Below are 22,970 nucleotides of genomic sequence, written 5' to 3'. Positions count from 1 at the left end.
TCTTCTTCCCACACATCGTCGTGCCCACACACCCGCCACACTTGCGCAAATTACAATACATTACATTATTATAATATATATGCACGGTCGGCCGGTACCTATGTATATATATATACAGCGATATCGTATATTATTATTATAATATATAATGCGTCGGAATTCACCCCGTTCGAGCCAACCACCCCCTATTAGCCGGGTGGCGGACCGCGTCTTTTGGCGCGCATTCTCGTTGTGTCCGTATGGAAATTTCACGGAGATTTTGCAACCATCCAAAGGGGGTTCGCTTTGAGACCTTTTGCGCGGAGCTGCAGCGCGCACGTAACGGACGTTTCTCGCTAAAATGTTGTATATATTTTTTTATGAAGCATTATATATAATAGGTACCTTTACGACACCTATGCCTACATATTATATATTATGTATATTAGTTTTCGAGTGTCTGCCGTGAGCAACCTGGGCCCACGCGTTTAACGACTAAGCTTAATAAACATAATCGACGACGGTTGTTTCCACACAATATGCGTTATATACAACAGTCACATATATTATCATAATAATTTGTTTTTTTATTTACCTAACGATTCCGTCCCAGTTAACCAGATTATAAAATCGGGATTTACAAAGTGCCCACCAGCTATTGACCAACACGAAATCCATACGTTAGTGTTATACTATTTTGAATTTATGCGCGCTCGTCGAATGTCTTTGCAATTACAGTAAGTAATTCGTCGTACTGTTCAAAAAAAAATATGTATAGGTATTTTTAATTTTGGTCGAAAACATTTTTATTTCCCGATTTTGTTTAGATAATATTATACCATAGGTAATGTAAATGGGTTTTTTTTATTATTATTAGGAAATCCATATGTCTTTGTGATACAACTACGCCATAATTAACTTTTTCAATTCTTTCTTTTTTCCATAATTATTTTGTTTTAAACATATTGGAATACGCAGTAAGACATCGGGTAGACGGAACTTCTGTAAGACGGAAACACCGTTTTAAGACCGAATAATTGGACCATCCCAAGCGTTTCCGTCTTTGCGAGGTTTCACTGTACCTATACATTTAATTTATCGACGTTCTATCGGTGATGAATACTTTATAGTAATCGTATATATTATCAAGTAATCTGAGGAAACATTATTAGTACCTACTAATCTTGACTAGGAAAATAAGGACTAGGGTCTATATATTAAGTTGAATTTATTTTTTATAATTATAAACAAATATAGAGATGAAGTTAAATTGTTTCCATCAAAATAATATAACAATACCTACTTATTCTATATTAGTGCCTTTATTTATGTACTAACATAGTATTAAGTATTTAAAAATGATAAAATTAAAGTCTATGCTATATACACTGAACTAATTTATCTACGAATATCATTTGGCAATGGATTAAACTCGATATGGAATGATTATTTTTTTGAGAGTGTAGAGTGATCGGAGAGGCAATCATCTGAATCTGACCATTCATATATTTGTATTATAGTTTATATTTTATACACCATCTGAGATGAGTATTATAGTGTCAAAGTTAAATTTTTGAAGACTTATGAAACTTTATACATTTGCTTCAGCCCCTTTCAGATCTTAAACTAAAAAAAAACTAAACACATATTATGTGCGCTTTGGCACCAAAAACGATAGTGCTATATTATTATAAAATTATATTAGGTATAGTTTTAAAATAACACTTTAAAGTTTAAACTAATGAACAATTACAATTTAAATAATACAAAAATTATGAAATGTTTACATTTTACTTTTATAAGAAATTAATAATAATAATATGTGAGTATACAATGCGACGATCGTCGGTCACTAAAACTTTTCTTAAGACTTATTATATAACCTAATATTTAATGCATAGCTATAAATATTATAATATTATTTACATCGTTGACACTTGATAGTAATATAGTAATTAGAATAAAAATAAAATAAAATTGTCATTAGGTACAACAGCTGCACATCATTTTTATACTTACGACTGCACATTTAAAACTTATAATAATAATAATATACACTTTTAAAATATTTAATATGTTTGCAAGTGGTTGTATGGTAATGTTTCATTAATAGAGTTCCCCACTTGTCTAAACTAAATTTTTAAGTAATTTCACATACTATAATAAAATATATATTTACACTTTTGAGTTATAACGACGAATACAACAACAAAATAAACTTAAAAGTTAAAATAAATCACATAGATATCGCGTATTATGTACTTATAATCTTAAGAATTTTTTTACGTATATATTAGGTTCATAAATATTTTGTTGTTTTGCTTCACTTAAATCCCATTTACGAATGAACACTTGAGAAGTATATGACTTTTAAAACCTGTAACAAAAAAAATTTCATTATGTGATAAATTGTAGACTAATATATATATAGGTTATAGCTAATTTTTTTTATAGATCTAAAACTTCAGCAGCTAAGGCAATTACTTTTTCCACGTTTTTATACAAAGTTTATATATTCTAACATGACATTATTTTTTAATTTAATGTATATACATATGATTATAAGTATATTATAATAGTATAGTAAAATACATATTAATAAACATAAGAACCAACTAAAAACAACGTGTGGTATCTATATATACGATGGTGTCGTGAATTTGACCAAAACGATAAAACGTGTTATCTAAAACGCACCGCTATAATAGTTAGACGTGTCATATAAAATAAAAAATAAAAATAAAATTCGGTACCTACAATTTTTTTTAATAGCGCATTCTGTTTTACATTTTATTTTACCCCAGACATCATCCTGAGTGCTATTTTTTTCCGGCTCGCAACAACACGTTGCAGCAGTATTATAGTCATATAATACACGCGTGAGATGTTAATCGAGTAATTTACATGTAGGTACGATGAAATGATTAATATTTATCAGCACCACAATTGCATGTAGGTATACGGTGCGTGCTGTTCGTTTTGTATAAGCCTCCCTCCCTCCCACCCTTCCACCCCTTTTGAAAAAATAAATAATTATAAACAAAAAACAAACTAAACACGCCGCCGTACGTATTAATGATCGTCGCCGCAAAGTCTGCATAATATAATGTTCGACGAAAATCCCGTGGAATTATTTATCGAGGGACTTGTGGCGGTTAAGTCCCGTTATCGCCTTATATTTCTGCAGTGTTTACTTTTCCCGGATAATCGACAGAATAAGTCTAAACATACGACGGCGATTCGTTATAATATTATATTATTATTATTAATAGTGTTTAGGTACCTAATTTTCCGTTTTTTATCAAACATATATGAAGACCTAAAGAGTAATAATGGATATAAACCGAGTTTAAACACATTTATAATTGTTTAAGAACAATAATTAATAATTACAAATTATTATGTAAAAATAATATCAAACGTTAGAATGAATTACACAATCAATGTTTAATGAATCGTCAAAGTAAATAATTTTATATTGTTATAGTTGGGGAAACAATTGTTATTATATATCATTTTATAACTGATAATATATACAAGCTGATACTTAATAGTAATAGTTTTATACTTTTTTAATTTCATAAGGTAGTGGACCAATATTTTGCGGTATACCAGGGCCAGAAACTTTATGCTACTCACTTAAACTTAAAATATTATAAGTTATAACTATAACCAACTTCTCGTTCGTAGTTTAACAATAAAAAATTTTCAAAAATTTTGATTTATAAAGACCTAAATTGATGATTCAAGAAAAAACAATTTTTCCAAAAAAGTTGAAACTTTCCGAAAAAATATCAGTGTTTACATTTGAAAGAATAACCATGCGCGTATATAATATAATATAAGGTACTATATTGTATTATATTATTCAAGCATAACTATTATCTTTAGGCATAGTTTATTGGTTTTAAATTCAGTCTGATGTGCCCATAAAAGTTGCAGAATATTCAAGAAATCTGATTCGTAGTTACATTTTTAAACACGAGGTAATGTGGTCAGTCAGTCGTGTTTACATGTGAGAAATGAACAAAGTTTAGTAGTTTTTTTTTTTTACTCTTTTGAGTTTCGAGATTTATGTCGCGGGGGAGTTCAAAAAAAAAATAAACATTAAAATGTTGCCTGATAAATACGAGACGCGGGGGACGAGAAGACCCGACAAACAAAAAAAAATACATATATATATATATAATAACCCTTCTCCACTCCTCGAGCCCACTAGAATTCCACACGTAATGGCCAAAGTTGTGCAGAGTCGATTTACGTTTGGCGATGCGGTCTGAAGCCCTGCTGGGAATTAATGAATGTCGTTATCTGCCGGGTCCGTGTCTTCGATTTTTCTAAACCCCTCCAAGGCACTTCGCCGACCCTCATTGGCCCGCGGGGGTGGTACAGTCAAATAAAAAAAAAAATAAAATAAAAAAGGGTACATGATTATATGAAACCGAAAAAGGCTTCAGGGAAGCGAAAAAACGCACGAGTGGAAAAAGAGAGCGAAAGAGAAAGGGAGACAGATAAAAAAACCCTTTTTGTTGGCTACGAAACAAAACCGACCGGGTTATCTTGAGGCACTTCTGGCAAAATTGAGTGGATCCTTTTTCCATAGGTTTTTTTTTGTTTTGTTTTTCCCCGTTAATTTATATCAGAAGTACAAACCGAATTTCTGGGGATCGACTGGTGTTGTGCTGCTGCGGTATCGACCAAATTAAATAGAATACCGTAAAAAAAAAAATAATTTTAATTTAAACGAAACGGGGACGGCAATGCGAATGCAAAGAGAGAATATACCGGCTGACGTGTAATTGAATTATTATTCATAGAGCATTATGCAAATCGTGGGATGCGATGCGGATGTGGAGACGAGTTTCGGGGAAAATGTGAGCTTTATACAAATGGAAGACTGCACGAGGGGTTGCGGGGAAAACTACTACGGTTATATAATATAAGGGTCGTGGAAGAAAGGAAAAATCGAGAGTGGATTTTTGCTGCACGGTCCCGACGACGAAACACCGCCCCTAATATATATATATTATATGCATATTGTATACGATATAATTATGGTGAGTACCACCCATCCACCCACCAACACACAAATTGTCGTATTTTTCATTGAATCATTGTATTTGTATTATTTATTTCAAGGTGAGAGTGACATTGAAATGAAATAGTTTATTACTTATTATACGCGTACAGATAATATACCTACGTCATATAATCATATTATATTCATATGTAAATTCGATTTAATTAAAACCGACGTTTCAGCAGGTAGTTAAAGACACTCGTATATTATGTTATATATTTTATTAACCCAAGCCAATATTGTCACTGACGAATGGTTAGCAACGTTTATAATTCCTCAATAGTATCTCTATTAATACGTAAATTCTTCTATTCGTTTTACTAATTGCGTATTTCAAATTTTCAAATAATGGAAACAAAATATTAAATAGTTTATATGATTTTAAGTGAAATGAAGGTGCATAATATATTATAGTTAGCATGGGCACAATTAAGGAAAGGGGTGCTTACCGGTTACAGCACCGGTAAAATGTACTGCAAAAAAGATTATAAAGCATAAGAAAAATAAGAATAAACTAAAAATAATAATTAGTTCATAATATATTTTGTTTTATTATTTGATGTATTATTTCGAGTTAGATGTTAAAAAATAATACATATTTTGTTTAGTTATAACGAATTTGTTTAAAATAAATATATAATTCAATTCTATAGCTATTTTATTTTATTTTATTGAATAGGTAACTTTCAGCACTATTAGGTTTATTTTTAGAATATAATTGTATTCTAATTGCACCCTTGTAAATTATTAGTTTCAGTCAATAGTGTCATAAATATAATCATTATACTTAACTGGTTATTTCTTATACATTAGATTAATTATTTTTGTTTTTACGAAGAAAATGCATTTATTTTTTTAGGCTTAATTTCAGAATTTTGCATGGCATCAAAAATGTACTAGTCGCCGACCATATCAGAGCAGTTTGTAAACTTTGATTGTAACATTTCAATAACTTTATTATACCTAATTGTTTATTGGCTGTATCAGTATATCCTATATGGTTCCGTCTACTTGACAATTTGTGGCTCGGTATATGATACACCCAAATAAAATAATATAAATTGATTTTAATCTGAAAAACATTTAATGATATAATAATTTAACAATACGATAGTGTTTGTATAAAATAATGTGGCTTTATGTAGGGTGCAATGCAGCGACATGGCTCTGGTCACCGATACAACGTGTCAATCACAGTAGGAGGTTCATGACCAGTCGGTCATGTTGGATTTCTTATGCAACACAGTTTCGAACCATATTCGAGCTATGTACATTGCCTAGTCCTAGTCGAGAATCCAAATTGTCACCAAAGGTGTATAATGATAAACAGAAAACGAGATAAACTTTGATCGTGCAATATCGTTTTAATACAAAGAGTAGTTATTATTGTTTGAAAATACATTATTTTTATGTTTTTCAAACGCGATATCGAAAAAGTAAAATAATTTTGTAATGAAGCAACAATTAACAAACACCTATCAATGGACCACATGATTTAAAGTATTAAATATATTTTAAATTTTGATTTAGATAATAAATTACCTATATCAAACCCGAATGAGTGCTAATATTATAATAATTTAATAATAAAAACAATATTATTGAAGTTTATTTTAATTTAATTTTAATTGCATACATGCGTTAGTTTATGATAATGTTATATATATTTGTTTTTGGTTTCTGTATAGCTACATTTATATAATACAAATAAATGTAAAAAAACTGTCATACAAAGATATTATGCACATTATGCTATAGGTGGAATAAATAGTTTGAAATTTGTGTGAATATTAATTTGAAGTTATTTTGTGCATAGTAAATGATAACATAGGTAACTATAAGTATATTATTGTCGGAAAGTTCAAGTATCTATGATTAATATTTTTTTAAATTAAAACAAAATAACTAAAATAATCATTTTTGTTTCTATTTGATTTTTAACCACTCGTAAAAAATTATTGTGGGTATGCAATTTTTTTTTACTGTTCCAGTAATAATGACTTATAAACATTGTATAAATTATAGTGATTGAAAACCTTTTCTATGCCAGAAAAAATGTTTATAATTTTCGTGATTTTGACGATGACGTACGTAAAAATAATGTGTTAAAGTGTCCACGTTCAAACTATTAGGCTTTCTGAAGAAAATATAATAATATTATACTGTATTTATATTATGTTACCGTCAATAAAAAAATACGCAAATATTAAGTAACTGACGGGTTTTTGACTTTTCGATATTTCCGATCGGATTAGACTGTATACGATATTGACTTGTAAATAAACTAATAGGTAACATTCATTGTTTTCAGATAATAGCTTTGTAAATTCACATACCTAATAAGATAACAAAATATTTGACTCTTACGACATTGCCTATACTCGTCTGTGTTAATGCATAATATTATAGGTTATAGGTATATTGTAGACAACGTCGACGATAAGTGTTGGGCATTCCAAAAGATGTCAGCTAGTATATATAGGCATATTATATACTTACGTTATATTACCCGAATCAAATCATTGACGGGGTAACATTTACATATAATTGTAATAATGTGTTTAAGTGTCAATATTCAAACTATTCGGCTTTCTGAAGGAAATATATTATACTGTATACTTACACTATGTTACAGTCAATAAAAAAATACGCAAATATTAAGTGATTGACCGGTGTTTGACTCGTCGATATTTCCGATCGAATCAGACTGTAAATAAGTTCACATACCTATGATAAAACAACGAAACATTTGACTCTTGCGAGTTACGACATTGCCCATATTATCGTCTGTGTTGGTGCATAATAATATTATAGGTTATAGCCTACAGGTATATTGCAGACGGCGTCGTTGATTAGTGTTGGGCGCATTCCAAAAGATGTCGGCATATATTTACGTTATTTTACCCGAATCACATCATTGACGGGGTAACATTTACGTATAATAATAATATATCCGACCGTTTTTTTTTTGCGATCCACGTCGACAATTACACGAGGGGATTGTTGTACGCCTATTATACAATGTATACCACCACATAACGCATGTTATACTATATATATGTCGCGTGGTACCTACGGGGCCGCCCGGACGACCGTAACGCATACGATGATGATGATATCGGGGGTGTACGGAAAGGGGGTAGATGCTGCACGGTAGTCGAGTTTTCGGAGTTAAAGAATATATTATCATAATGTACGTAACGATGTGTGTGCGGTGGCGTAAGACCAGAGGGCATATAATAATAATAATACAACGGTATAGGTAGTATAATAATATTATGTACGTATATATTATAATGCGCGTATATATCATACACGGTATATATACCCAACCGAAATGGCCATTTTCGAGCTTCGACTTCCCCGTCGCATCTCTATACATAGGTACTATATGCTTACCCCGCACACGCGCATGCGTATAGGCATACAGGGTCATTTGGCAAGGGTGCTCGCCATTCATCGCCCCCGCGTGCGTTTTCCTTCGATTGTGAATTTATTCAAATTATGATTTTTGGAATTTTTAAGTAGGCATGCCTGTTAAGACCATAATATCTTTCCTGAAATTGCTTAGATTTTTTTATGTCAGTTTAAGTACCTATAATACTCATACAAGAAGTAACTATTATTGTTATAGCTGTAGTGATACACTTTTTATCAACATTAAACAGCTATTTTGTTATGTAGGAAGATGATTTTTCTTATGTTGACGTATAGATATAAATCAAAGATAAATTCGAACGACTATTCATATAGTTTATATAGTTTCCTAGTTATTAAACTGTATGCAGTTAGTAGCTGTATAAGGAGAAAATAATGATATAATATATATTATGTTTTAATACTGATATTTTAACATTTTATAAGATCTGTAAAAATTGTCTTTGTATGATAATTAGAGGACCAAACCTAATAATTATATGTTTATTGACGTTACTTATTTAAAGGGCAATAAAGTGCACAAAGAGTATTATATTGTTTACAGTAAGTACCTCTAACTGAAGATTTAACTTGGAAATATAAATAATATATTAAATATTCCTGTACATTATATTATAATAACTAATTAAATGATTAATATTTATCACTAAAAATTACCTACAGATCACTAAGAGTCCAATTTGTTATCCAAAATTCAAAATATATAAACGCCTAATTTAAAGATATTGTTAAGGTTCAAGTAAAAATCATTAATGCTAAAATATTACGACTATTATTCTAACCATCATTATCATATCACCGTCCTTGGTGTGCTAATAGTTGAATAAAACTCAAAAATCGTTTCTTTCTTCGAGGGACACGCGCGTCTTTTATATAGGTACCGTAAATAAGAATCCTTTTGAAAAAAAACATTTACACTTCTTGAAATAATTAGTGTTCAACTATAAATGAATCACCCTGTAGGTATATAGGCGTCTATCGTCTTCATCGAGTCGCGCATGACTTGAAAATTGCAGCAAACATCGTAATTGTTTCAATATACAAACGCGAAAATAGTAGAATAAAAACAGGGGATGAGAACGATCGGGGTGAATCACCCTGTATGATAGTTTACGGGGAGGGAGGGGGGGGTGTTACGCCCTATGGCGGCATGTCGGGGCCGCCGCCGCGTATATACCACGCACACACCCGCGCTCGGATAAAAACCCATTACAACACAGACGGACGAAAACATTTTTCCTTTTTCGCGTGCACGCACTCGCTGTACGTGTGTGTATATATGATTAATTAAGGGGCTCCGGAGGGGTCTGCGCCCGCTTTGGGGAGGGGGGAGGCGACGGTCGCGAAAGAATTAATCTTTGTTAGCCCAAGTCGGCGGGGGAACCCGTGTGTTTAATCTCTTGGATGAATTTAAGAACCACACGCAGTTGAAGACCGCAAAAAAAGTTGTATTTTATTTTTGTTTTTTTTTTTATTTTCGCTACGAAAAAATATATATCGTTTATCTTTTTTTTTTTTTGTTAGTGTCCTCCTCTGCTCCTCCTATATACCACCCGGACCGGCTTAATTACTTTTTTTTTTTGTTTTTAAAGTTGCTGGCAACGAAATATTATATATTTTCCCACTCACTCACTCACTCACTCACTCATTCTCACTCTCTCTCTCTCTCTCTGCTCTCTTTCGGTCAGGTCTCTGTGGACACACATACTCTCGAAAGTGTTGCAGCACAAGTGGCGAATATATCATCAATTTTTCGAGTTACCATACAGCGCGTATTGTTGTATATAATATGTACTTATATGTAGGTATAATATATTCTATTCCTGCGTTCATGTTTGTATACAGCGTTCAAGGAAACTTAGTATTTTATATAATAATATATTATCGCCAATTACAACGCAACTAAAAAATTTGTATCGTATGATACAGCGTGCGCAATAAATAATAATATTATATATAAATATAATTACAAGAGTTATATATGTAATATGTGCACCATTGCTGTAATTTCATATGTACCAGTAAAACGGATATACGTATTATAATATACTTTCATATATTATTTTCAATCTTTAAAGAGCTTATAATATTGGAGTAATAATAGTAATACATATTTGAATAATTTGACAATTATCAACTGAAAACTTATAAAAATGCATAGTATATAAGACGAATAAGATAATACAAACGGGCCAAGAAGAATTAAAATATATTACATGGAATCATTGCTTGCCTGTGTTGCACCGCCTATATGTAGGTATATATTATTTTATCTGTAGATAAAAAAATTAAACAATAATTTTTCAAAATGTCTCAATAATTTTTGTTTTTAAAATAAAATTTAAAAAGTACGTGCGAAAACTGTGAACACATAACACTATACTTAGCTTAATTTGTATTTGATAACTGTACAATTATACAATAAAAAGTATTCATTTTTTTTAATCACTTTCTGGATAATATGTTATGCCACATATTATGTGGCTCTCAAAAAACTGTATAACATTGTCCGATGTTTATATTTTTGTATATTAGATTAAAATGTATAGATTTTAATTAATATTATTGTATTATAAATTTATAATTTATCAATAAATAATTTTAATCATAAAAAAAATATAAACAATAAAAGAAGTACTTACAAAACAAACAACAAAATCAAAACTCCGCGGCCGAGTACTTTCTCGTTATTTATAGATACTTACCGATATACGTTTTATACGAATACGTTAATTATGGCGGCTAATTTATATTTTGTTATTACCGTCATCCTATATAGGTCCTTCATGTTTGTTTTAACAAATATTATTATTAAGTCATAAAATGTATTTTGAATAGAATTATGATATACCTACCTGAACGAAACTCTTGTAAGAAGGCTTAAACATAAATTCGAGAGGCGATGTTAAAATGTATTTAACGTTCGTATAGGTTTATGATTTATTTTTGCCATTTTTTATTTTTTATTTTTTGTACAAAATAAGATGGTTAATTCTGTTTTTGTTTGTTTTGATCTCCAGAGATTGCGAGCTGGTTGTCAATTTTTATAGCGGACTGCTGTTTTTCATGAATAATGCAACAGCATACAATAGGTAGGTTAGGCTAACCTAACTAAAAATTACATATCAGCTCGTACAATTAATAACATAATAATAATATTATATAAATATTATGTAAACATATTATATAAGTATTTTAAATCAAACCTAAACAATTAAAGTATTATAGTTGCCAGTTGGGTAGGTACGAATAATTCGTTTGGATTTTGCGACAATTATACTGGCTTTTGATACATATTTTAACTTTTAATTTGTGTTTTAAAATATTTTTGATGTATAAGGTGTCCCACGGAGTATTAACTTTTTAAATAATATGGTAATGGCGGGGAGTAATGATATTTGCCTATTAAGAACATTAATTCGAGTATTCAACAGTCCATTAATTAAGCGTCCTGAATGGTAAAATAAAAAATCGTTGTAGGTATCCACCATAAATATTCAACTTTTATAAAATTAAATCAGCTGAATTAAAAACATATTTCTATGTGTATATTTCACATACTATCACAAAAAGTCATATATCCGTATAATAAATAAATAATTAAATGTGTGCCTTGGTTAATCATCCATGCGTAAGTACTTGGAGATCAGAAACACCAAGTATACGTGTAAATTATCGTAAATTCGTTGATAATTTCGTAGAATTAACCGTACTACCATCACACGATTGGGGATGGTTAACAAAACATTACGGCTCGACTTGATGAATATAAAAACTCGATGTTCACATAAGAGGACGATAACAAATATTTTAATATAATCTTCCATCGAAAAGTACCTATTGTTTGCAGTAGTTATATTATATAGACAACTTCAAACAGGATATGTATAATATTTTAGTGGGGGGAGAGAAATCTTGGTTCTAAGGGGAGCAGGGTGGCAATTATTTTCATAAAAAAATGTTTGTTGTATATATTTCAACAAATTAATCATTTAAATTATTTTTATGTAGGTAATTAATAAAAAAAAATGTTAGTAGGTTGAACTCGATAAAATTACATGTAAAAATAATAGAGATTATTACTATAAATTATTGTGTTATATTAATATTTATGATACAATGTTATGGAGAAACATTTTATAACGGTATGAGAATATATCAACCTGAAAAATCAAGAACACTAAAACCTTAGATAATATTATACTAATCACTAAAAAATAACATAGGTACTAGGTATCATAATATATTAAACTTTGGTTTCTTAATTACCTATATGGACAATTAACTTTTTGATGGTATGAAAAACATATACATATACAAAAACCCACTCAATAATATAAAAATTGATGAAGAAATCAGAATACTTACATAATAATATTATACTTGTTTTTTTATTGACCTCTTTTGCTAATATTTTTTAATTACTTATTACATCCTTAAATAATATAAATATTAAAAAAAATCACCGTTTTAAAATAAAGTTTTACTGACCTAAGAGTATTAAGTTATTTTAGATAAATTATAAGTCATAATCCAAGTTAAAAATATGTACCTATCACAGTAAAAAAAAAACAACTGAGAACCTACCTAATTAGGTAAAATAATTTTGATTTGAGGTGGAAGAACAAAATATGTAAGTCTATACACTATGTGTCTCCTACTAGCTATAGTGTCTCCGGATCCAAATAAACCTTGTGGATGGCTATAACCCACCAATATTTTGTATTATTTTTGACATACCTATTCTATGGGATGTGAATATAATAACTAGAAGTATCATAATACTTACGTATTATTACATGGGTATATTACTATGCGTTGAAATGTAGAGGTGGGCATTAACTTGTTAAAAAAGTTAAAGTTAAGTTAAAAAGTTAATTTCTTTTAACTTTTTAACTTAACTAGTTAATTATTTTTGTTTTAACTTATTAACTTATTCAGTTAACATTTAAACGAATGGATTTAAAAAGTAATTTCACACGAGACAACAGAAAACGTCCCAATAGTATAATTATTTTAGACATAGTTTTACGATAAGTAATAATAATCAATTTATTCTGATGCGTGTGCATTATCTTTTAAGCCTACAGTTTTGGTTTCGCTGTTATTTGTACGTGATCGAGATTAACGCCCACGCAGGGTTTGGTTCGGTTGACTCTGCAGGTAGGATGGGTAAATAAAAAAAAAATTCAAATCGCTTTTGTTATAATTACTATTGCCAAATCGAATTATAGTAGTAATAATTAATAATAATAATAATATAACAGAAAATAGAAATAATTATAATATTATTATCATTTCGATCGAATCCAACTAATCCAAGACGTAATAATATTATATTACTATGATTTATATATATTTATATTTATTATTTATAATATTATATTACTATGATCGTCATCTGACTATTATTTTTGTTTTCATCGTCATCCAGCCATGTTGCTTACGGTTCGTGTACTAATGTTTTTGTGGTAGGTACAATAATATTATGCTTTTGAATTTTATTTTGTTCCTGTGTTTATCAGTTTCCAATCCAAGCTAACAATATACCGAGCCAACAGATTGCGCTAGCTCTGATGTTCAACTACACCGTAAAATGAAATTCTCTGTCAAACAATAACGTAACTACCGACGGATTCGTTCGTTCTCTGCATTAAAAACATTTGCGAACAATATTAATAAGTTCGAAATAAAAGTTTATTATTATATGACAATATTCATATTTTATTTTGTACGATCACGGCTCATTAATACAATGTATAAATCTTTACCAAGATTTCTATAATATTATGCGATAAATAATTATAATGTTAGATGTGTTGCCTATAGATTACTCCTTTTCTTTAACAACACTTTTTAAATTTATTCTTATTATATTATTATTATCTGTAGTAAGTATCTAAACGAAAATAAATGTAAAATCATTTTAAAATTTCAAATCATTGTTTTAACGATTAATATTGTTTTTAAGGGTGTCCGAGCCGATGTGTTTTTTGTACATAAACTTGGATCACGGGAAAGACCTCGCTCTTGGAACAGCGAGATACTCAAATTTCGATAATTTTTTTTCCATTTGAATGGCGAAGACTTTATGCGGGTTGGATTAGACATCAATTTTAAAAAACTCAATTTTCAAAATTATAATATGTGTTTATATATCACAATCTTTTTAGTATTTTGAATTATATTTTTCTGGCGTCAATTAGTTAGTTCAAAAATTGGAATCCAATGCAACCAGAATAAAGTTTTTATCTCTCTCGAAAAAAAAATATATCGAAATCTGACTACTCCACGAGACGTGGTTGTTATTCCTCTAAAATTATTACAATCTTTAAAATGGTTTGATTTAATTTTTAAGCATTGCGTTACTAGAAATTAATTACCTGAATGTTTGGCCCTCAGTAAATAGTCTTATGATAAGACCTAATTCTAATAAGAAATGTTATTATAATTTATACATGGTATATAAAGCAATAATTGTGAAATATTAAAATATTATTGTTATAAATTAAATGTATTGATTATGATTTCTTATTATTTGGAAAATTGAGTTACTGTGTAGGTACTATAGCTTATAACGATACTACTATAGTCATCTGGTTTGATAGTTTAAATATATATAGGCACGGCGGAAGTATTGTTTTAGAAATTTTTAACTTCCTTGAAAACGTTCTCAACGTCAAAACTAATATCGATTCCACATAATATTCAGGAATCGAATCATTGGACGATAAAGTATAAATTATTTTTAAAACAATTATAAGAGTTCTCAGTAGGTAGGTATATTATAATAGGTTATTATAGGTATTTGCTATTATCAGTGGATTATCAATGATGATATTATACTAAAAACAGTGACCGGTGCATATTAAACAGATCATGTTTTATACATTTTTAATGGATGCGTTTAAAAAAAAATCAATTTTGACCCCGTCATTAGTATTTATAGATAATTATTATTTATAACATAGGTAATACCGTTATGGCGTTGTAGAATAATGTAAGTACCGAATAGTTTTATTTACTTTTTAAACTGTAGTATTTATAACTACTATCTTTTAAATAATTATTTTAAACTCATGATATAAAATAATGTCCAGTTTTATTGATGACTTCAAACCATTAACAATTCGATCAATTGCCATTCTAACTCAAGTCATGTCAACTTTCTAAACTAATAAGTGGCTTTTTTTCTCAAATTATTTAAATCATGTTCTATTGTATTCTTAACCCACATATTATACTTATTATGTCTACGATATAGATTGTATATTTTCTCCTAAAAATAAAAAATAAATACATTTTTTAATAGTGATTCTAAAAGAAATAGAATGAATGGTTACAAATAAAATGCCACGTATAAAAAATGTGTTAGTTAATGTGACTTTAAGTCTTACACGCTTTTCATGATTTACATAGAAGGTTCTTGTGAAATTATTTTGAAACGAAAATATTGCTTTTTATTACTTAAATTAATCCGTTAAATCCACTTTAGGTTTAGTTTTGTCAACGACGTCAACGTGTGTTCGATTTAAGACTTTAGACTAAATATTTTTGTAACAAGTAATCAATCGCTATATTTCTACACATGTATACAACACCTAACTTTTTACAAGCTTCATGGACCAGTATAATACAATAGTACAGTAGAACTCAACATTACTTATCGATAATTATTGACAGTTGTTGCATGCTGTGCGCAATTCTCTAACTAAATCAACTACCTAATGAACCTTATATCCATCGAGCACATAGTTGGCCACACTATACATAAGTATCATCCGCTCTGGCTAATAACAATACCAAATTAAATCATTCACAAATCCAACAATGCGAGTCATACAATTTTACCATTATGCATAATACATAATATTATACATATAAGTATATTGTAATATTGTGTTTGATACGATGTGGGTACTTATATTATTTTAATTTACTCAATCGCACAATTATTATACGGGATGATTCACCAATCATGCTCACTCCCATTTTTTCTTCAATAATGCATTTATTCAGATTTTAATAGTTTCAAATATTTCAATTTTTATATCACTTTATCACTTTAGGAGTGTCCTGTGAAACTATTTTTTTTTTCAGATGAAAATCATCATGGACCAATTATCCTTACAACTAAAATGTTAAATAACTGTAAAACCATTCGTTCAAATTCCAATTTAGATATATCAACATTTTAAAAAAGTAATCGGAATCACAATTTATTTATATGAGATTTTTCCCATATAAATAAAAGCGATTCACATTAAAAAAAAAAACTTTATAGCCTCAGGACAACTATTTAAACACACTCCTTAAATGGTATAAATACCTACGTGTTTAAAAGTATTGTCTGCGAGTACCTAGTGAATAATTACTTATTTTTAAGAATTCTGAAAATCAGAATTTAAATAAATTCATCACTAAAGGAAACAAATTGGGACGAGAATGCTTGGTGAATCATCTTGAATACCTTGAATACCCAACCTAACCTACTCTATGGACGATGTGAGTATAATATTATTATACATCACGAAAACCGTAATTTAATGTAATTACTGAGATAATATATCAAATTTATTGTTTATATTATATATGGATATAGATATAGTCATACAGATATACAGTTCTGGTTTTCTTTTAAACATCATATTATAGGTAAAACCAGTGTAGCTGGTAGGCAGGTGCATGATATCCATTGTACCTATATAATATATGAAAAATATAAACGACTTGTATTTTAACTGAACGTTTATACAGTGTAGGTATTTTTTTTGTGTGTATTTCACTGATATTATATAATAAAAATCAAACAACTTTATAATAAAAGTCGCAATATATACATATAAGGTTTAATACTGTTCAAAAAATAAAATTTGCATGTTAATTATTGTGCAGATAGAAATCCCCTACTTGTAAACATAACTTTTATAATGTTTTGGCAAATAAATAATGGTGGTATATATATATATTTATAAATATTATGATATTTGAATATTTGTTGTGTTTGTTCAAGCCGTGTTCGGATTAAAAAACCGAACTTATTTTGCTGAATAAATTAAAACTTGAAATGATATAGGTATCGCATATTGAGGTGTATTATAAGTTTAAAACACTTGTTTTTATAAATAATAAATATTATATAATTCAGAGCTTAGACATCAACAGTAACGAGCATATATTTTATTAATAGTAATTTATACAATTTTTTTAGTAATAATAATGTTAAAAATGTTAAATTAAATAATTAGCTTTGGTATTTTTGTTAGCCAGCATGTTGTTTGTTACCTACGTAATGTGTTCCTAATAGATAAATAATGGTGGTATAATACATAGCACACGATTTAAACTTTTACTGTATTTATTGTATTATTTTATACAAATTGTGTCAGTGATCTTATATTATTATCTTATTATATATTCTTTATATATTATTTTATCATTGCGTTATATTATGCATTGTATTACAAAGTAGCAACTAGCAAGTCGCATTAAAATTAAAATTACTAATCGTATTTAGTTACCTATATAATATATTAATATGTAAATACATCTTACCTATAAACCTACTTATAGTGCACAGACATGTCTTAACAGTGCTATAACTTCTGATTATTGTGATATGACAATAATTCTCTTATTTTTTATTGACAATTTATTGCGTTCAATTACATTAAATACTATATCCAATATCATCATTATTTGTATATTGTGTTCTAGCATTTTGGACCAGCGTGGTGGGAAAATAACCTATATATACCATATTTGAATATGAAGCTGATCGAAATTTCAAAATACAGTAAGTGAAAATAATCGATTATCAATCTTAAGCTTAATCAAATTATTTTATAATTTAAATGTACCTGCAGCTGTGTCTGTATTGCGTATATAGGATAATGTAAGTCATATTATTATAATATAGAAAATGATTAGAAAGTACAAGATGTTATTTTTATTTTTATTTTAAATTAAAAAACGCCAAACAGATTTTTCAAAAATTTGTTAGCATGGTTCACCTGATACATGGCTTTCCTTAGACGATCAGCCTCTAGGTAATTGGTTCTGACCATAGATACCTAGGTTAGGTTACGTTAGGTATATAAACGTATTTTCAAAATTGTAAGAACAATTAGTTATATAAGAACTAATAGTCATAGAAAAATGTTAGTAAAAGTACCTACCTATGTTTGTTAATGTTAAAAAAAATAATAAAAAAATTCCGTGTATATCCTTCAGATATTTCAGTTATGATTCACGGTAAGAGAACCGCCTTCAGTATATTATTATATTATGACATTATGTACTTATATACATTACTTTGGTTCCTTTAAGAGAACGCCACACCCGCATGTGTTGTCTCCGTCTTACACACGACAATATAGACAAAACGCGTTTACGCAGTCTGAGTCAATCAATCAATTTTGATTCTAGAGTAAAAATAATTGTTATAAAATTGAACTGTGATAATATTTCTAAGGGCAAGTCGTTGCGTTTTTCCATTATACCCAATAAAACGTTCATTATATCGTTTAGAAATAGCAAAAATTTCAACATTTTTAAAATACCTTTAACTTTTTAAAATTAAAATTGTTTTTAAAAAAACTCACGTTTCGCCCTCCAAAATATTGTCATTTTAATCGAACCCCAAAATTGAGTGAGTTATACTCAGACTGCGTGAACGCGTTCTGTCCATGTCGTACTTGTGTAAGACGAACACAACACTGGTGGGTGTAACGTTTTCTTAATTTATCCGTAGCTAAGGAGGCTTGGCAGTACGGTGGTGGATTGAGGCGAGTTGTTTATCTCATCTCGTGTACCAATATAAATTGCGCCTTATGTATTATTATTGTACTCTTGGAAATTAAATTGTACTATAGTGTGAATAAAACAATATTCGCCAAAAAAGTTAATTAGTATTTTGCGTGCATATTATTCTGTCGGCGTTGTGGCGATATATTATTACGTACAGAGCCAAACTATGCACACGTTTTGTTGGCGCAATAGTCGGCAAATACAACAACGCTATGGGCTATTATTAAATTACATTTCGGGATTATTAATTTAATTTAGCAAAAGTTCTCCGTTCGCCGTTCGTGCCGATCCCTCGCCCGACGCACTGTCGTCATGGAACGGACCGCTGCGCGATACACAAATTGTCTACATTATATAATATACTTCACCCCGCAACAGCGCCCATATCCACCCTGTCCGGTCCTAACGTCTACACCGTACAAGCGACGTGAAATTATTCGAACGATGCCAACATTCGTCTTCTATCTTGACAATCAGCATTTTGTTGTACAAAGTATATCGCAATAATATGTCGTGATGAGTGCGCACATTGCAATGTATAGTTGGACGCGGGTTAGGTTAGGATAGTTTGCTAGTTTCGAGTGATACCACTTCTGCATGGTTAGTTAATATTATAACGATTTAAGAGATCAATATTATCAAATCCTCCAAATAATATTGTTACCATCAAGTTTCATAATAGATCTCTTCACTCTAATTTTTAAACTACGGAGCTAAACGTTATCTGCTGAGCGAAATTTGCTATGTTATGCACTTGTAAGACGAAGACAACACATGCGGATAATGTTTTTGAAATATTTTAGGAACATCATCATCATTTCCAAAATAAATTTTATCCGTATTATTCTTTGTAAACACAGAGATCGTGTCGAGAGGACGGACGCCGTCATGATAAACATAACTATATTGTGCATCGAAGAAGCGTCCAGAAAATTATATTTTTATATTGTATCCAAATATAATGTCATTTCCGCTTCGATACGTCGACGTTTATTTTACACACGACATTATTATGACCCAACTATGTAATAGTTATACAACTCTTGAGTGAGATATATAGATAATTTATATTTTCCCATGGGTTAGGTAGGTACTATTACTGTTCGAAAAACCATTATTTATATAAACGCACAAAATATCGTTATCCGTGAACAGTTTTAATTATCGCGATATCGGGTGACGCTTATAATAATTACTGAGACTAAACTGTTTCAGCTGTTTTATGTAATATATTATGCATACATAATACGTATATACAATATATAGAACTTTATTAATTATAAGTATAATATATTATATATATTATGATACTTACTAAATCCATTGTACACCGCATTAAAGTTATTTCGATACCAAGCCAAAAAATAAATACACATATATAATTTATATATATATATAAAATATGTATACTGTATAAATTGTTTGGATAGTTTTTAATTAAAAAAAAGGATTCTCAGTAATTTTCAAACTCTCCGTGGCTAAAACTTTCCGGCATTTTTATTTGATTAAATATTTAAAAATCGGATTTCGCCGCACTGATTTTACGGACCACTTATTGGACACGGGGAAATGATTGTTTTATTCTTTTATACGTCGACGTCACAATGCCTAACGCTAACATTTAGTTAATTACAATGCTTTGAATTGTTTGCTCCGTATACACATGTGCATTACGTGACAAATAAAATATATGTCGTATATATAACGAGAAAGGAAAAAGTGTATTTTTCTGTTTCATTTGTTATATTTATTTACTTTTAATAAAAGAAATTAGTGTTACATTATTATTATTATAATAAACACTAACTTTACATTTTTCAGTATCTCAATCATTGTACATTTTAAATGTTATACAATTTTATACAAATTAAAGTTCCAGTTTTTAACCTTTTAAAATATAGTCTAAGTATATCTAAAAATTCCAAAAGTCAAAATTTGAATTAATTCATTATTAAATTTAAAAAAGAGTTGATCAATGCGCATGCTTGTCGAATTAGCCTGTGTATAGGCACATTTATGTATCAGTATATAATAGGACATCAATATTAGTTATATATTGTCATAACGCATAAGCATAACTCTTAAACAAATACTAAATAGTCTTAATATTCTAAGTTCAGTATAACTGTATAGAAATTACATTGTTTTTTATAACTAAAAATATATTATACCTACTATATTTATGGAAAGATACAATCATAAAAATACATGCAATTTATCTCATATTATATTTGTTTGAATAATAATAAGTTGACGGACAAATAGTCTATAATAATATGTTATATACTATTATATAGATACAACAAGCAATACATTTAAAACGAAACATATTCTTTTATCCGCTACAAATTTTAATTTGGAAATGGTATGATAAATTATTTGATTCGTATTTTTCAGTTCATTATTTAAATATTAACTGGTCCTCAGTCCTAAGTCTTTATTTGTGCCCATATGATTGCGCCTGCGTCAATTGATAGTAATACCACTGTCCACTAGTAGAATTTGAATAATATTTTGAGGTTTCTCGTGTTCATTATAAACGTTTTGACAAATATCCTGAATTTACCTATATCACGAATATATATCGCATTACATATACTAGAATATTTAATGCCATGCGGAATATATTATATATATTATTTTATTATGACAATATACATTCGAAATACTGTCCACTGTTTGACATTTATAATATTATTAACAAGCTATATGCATATTGCATATAATGTTATTCCTTGTCTCTTTGTGATGTAGGTCTACGATCATATTCACATTGTTGATTAGAATATTGCAGTACCTACATATAATGTGGTTTTAGTCTAACATACAAATATCACTTAGAACTTGCGAATTTATGTCATACGAGTACAACTATACAAGAATTAGCACTTAGTATTGATATAATGATAAGTACGAGGTTTCTATTATAGGTGCAGGTACTTAATAATATAATATACCAGTTAGTCCGTGGTATATAATTATTATTACAGAGGCGTGATAATAAATTAATGATATAGTATGTTCGTGAGGTAAGTGAAAAAAATGTTTTTTTTTTTTTGTATACACAGAAGTACAGAACTTGGTATATACAATGTTTGAAGTTAAAATACCCCAAAGAAAAGCAGTTTACAGTACAGTTTAATTTACAATACTTCTTCGTATACAATGTTAGAAATAAAAATACAGTCATCTCTCACGTCTTCTTGTTTTTCGTTTTCCGTTAAGTATTTGTTTATTACGTTTTAATATTGAATACTTGAAAATTCAGTTGGAGAAGGAATTATTGTTTAGGTCCTGTAGTCGTTTTCGGTTGTTATATTAGCAAAGATGTGATTTCTAGATGCGTACCTATCCATTAGACACGGTTGCCCATAGTGTTTGTGAGTTGCGTATCCATTAGAGACGTTGGCCAATGGGGAATTTTTGTTTCATTTAAACGTATTTTTTAACGAAGCAGGAAATTTTAACGCAAAGTGATTGAGCGATGTCAGAAGCGGAAGCAATAACGCATCGTTTGGTGTGCGGATTATTGAATATGGTGCAGTATTCGTTAGGAAAAAAGGATGTTGACATCAAAAATAATATATATATAATGTATATTACATAGAGTATTGATCCCCATCAATATATTATTTCTTATTTTTGAAATATCATTATGGAAAGT

The 22,970-nt window shown here is 29.3% G+C and overlaps 1 long non-coding RNA gene across 1 annotated transcript in view; it reads right to left on the bottom strand.

The window, feature by feature from the left end:
- Positions 1 to 1,448: 1,448 nt before the first annotated feature.
- The window catches only part of LOC132945338 (uncharacterized), a 37,572-nt gene continuing 16,050 nt past the window's right edge, over positions 1,449 to 22,970 (bottom strand). The window contains exon 3 of the long non-coding RNA XR_009664549.1: positions 1,449 to 2,356. This is a non-coding gene — a long non-coding RNA (uncharacterized LOC132945338). The remainder of the gene's footprint in view (positions 2,357 to 22,970) is intronic.

The sequence above is a fragment of the Metopolophium dirhodum genome, chromosome 5 (assembly GCF_019925205.1).
Source record: "Metopolophium dirhodum isolate CAU chromosome 5, ASM1992520v1, whole genome shotgun sequence".
NCBI lineage: Eukaryota > Metazoa > Arthropoda > Insecta > Hemiptera > Aphididae > Metopolophium > Metopolophium dirhodum.
The sequence above is the reverse complement of the archived record's forward strand: the minus strand, read 5'-3'. Positions and strand labels throughout refer to the sequence as shown.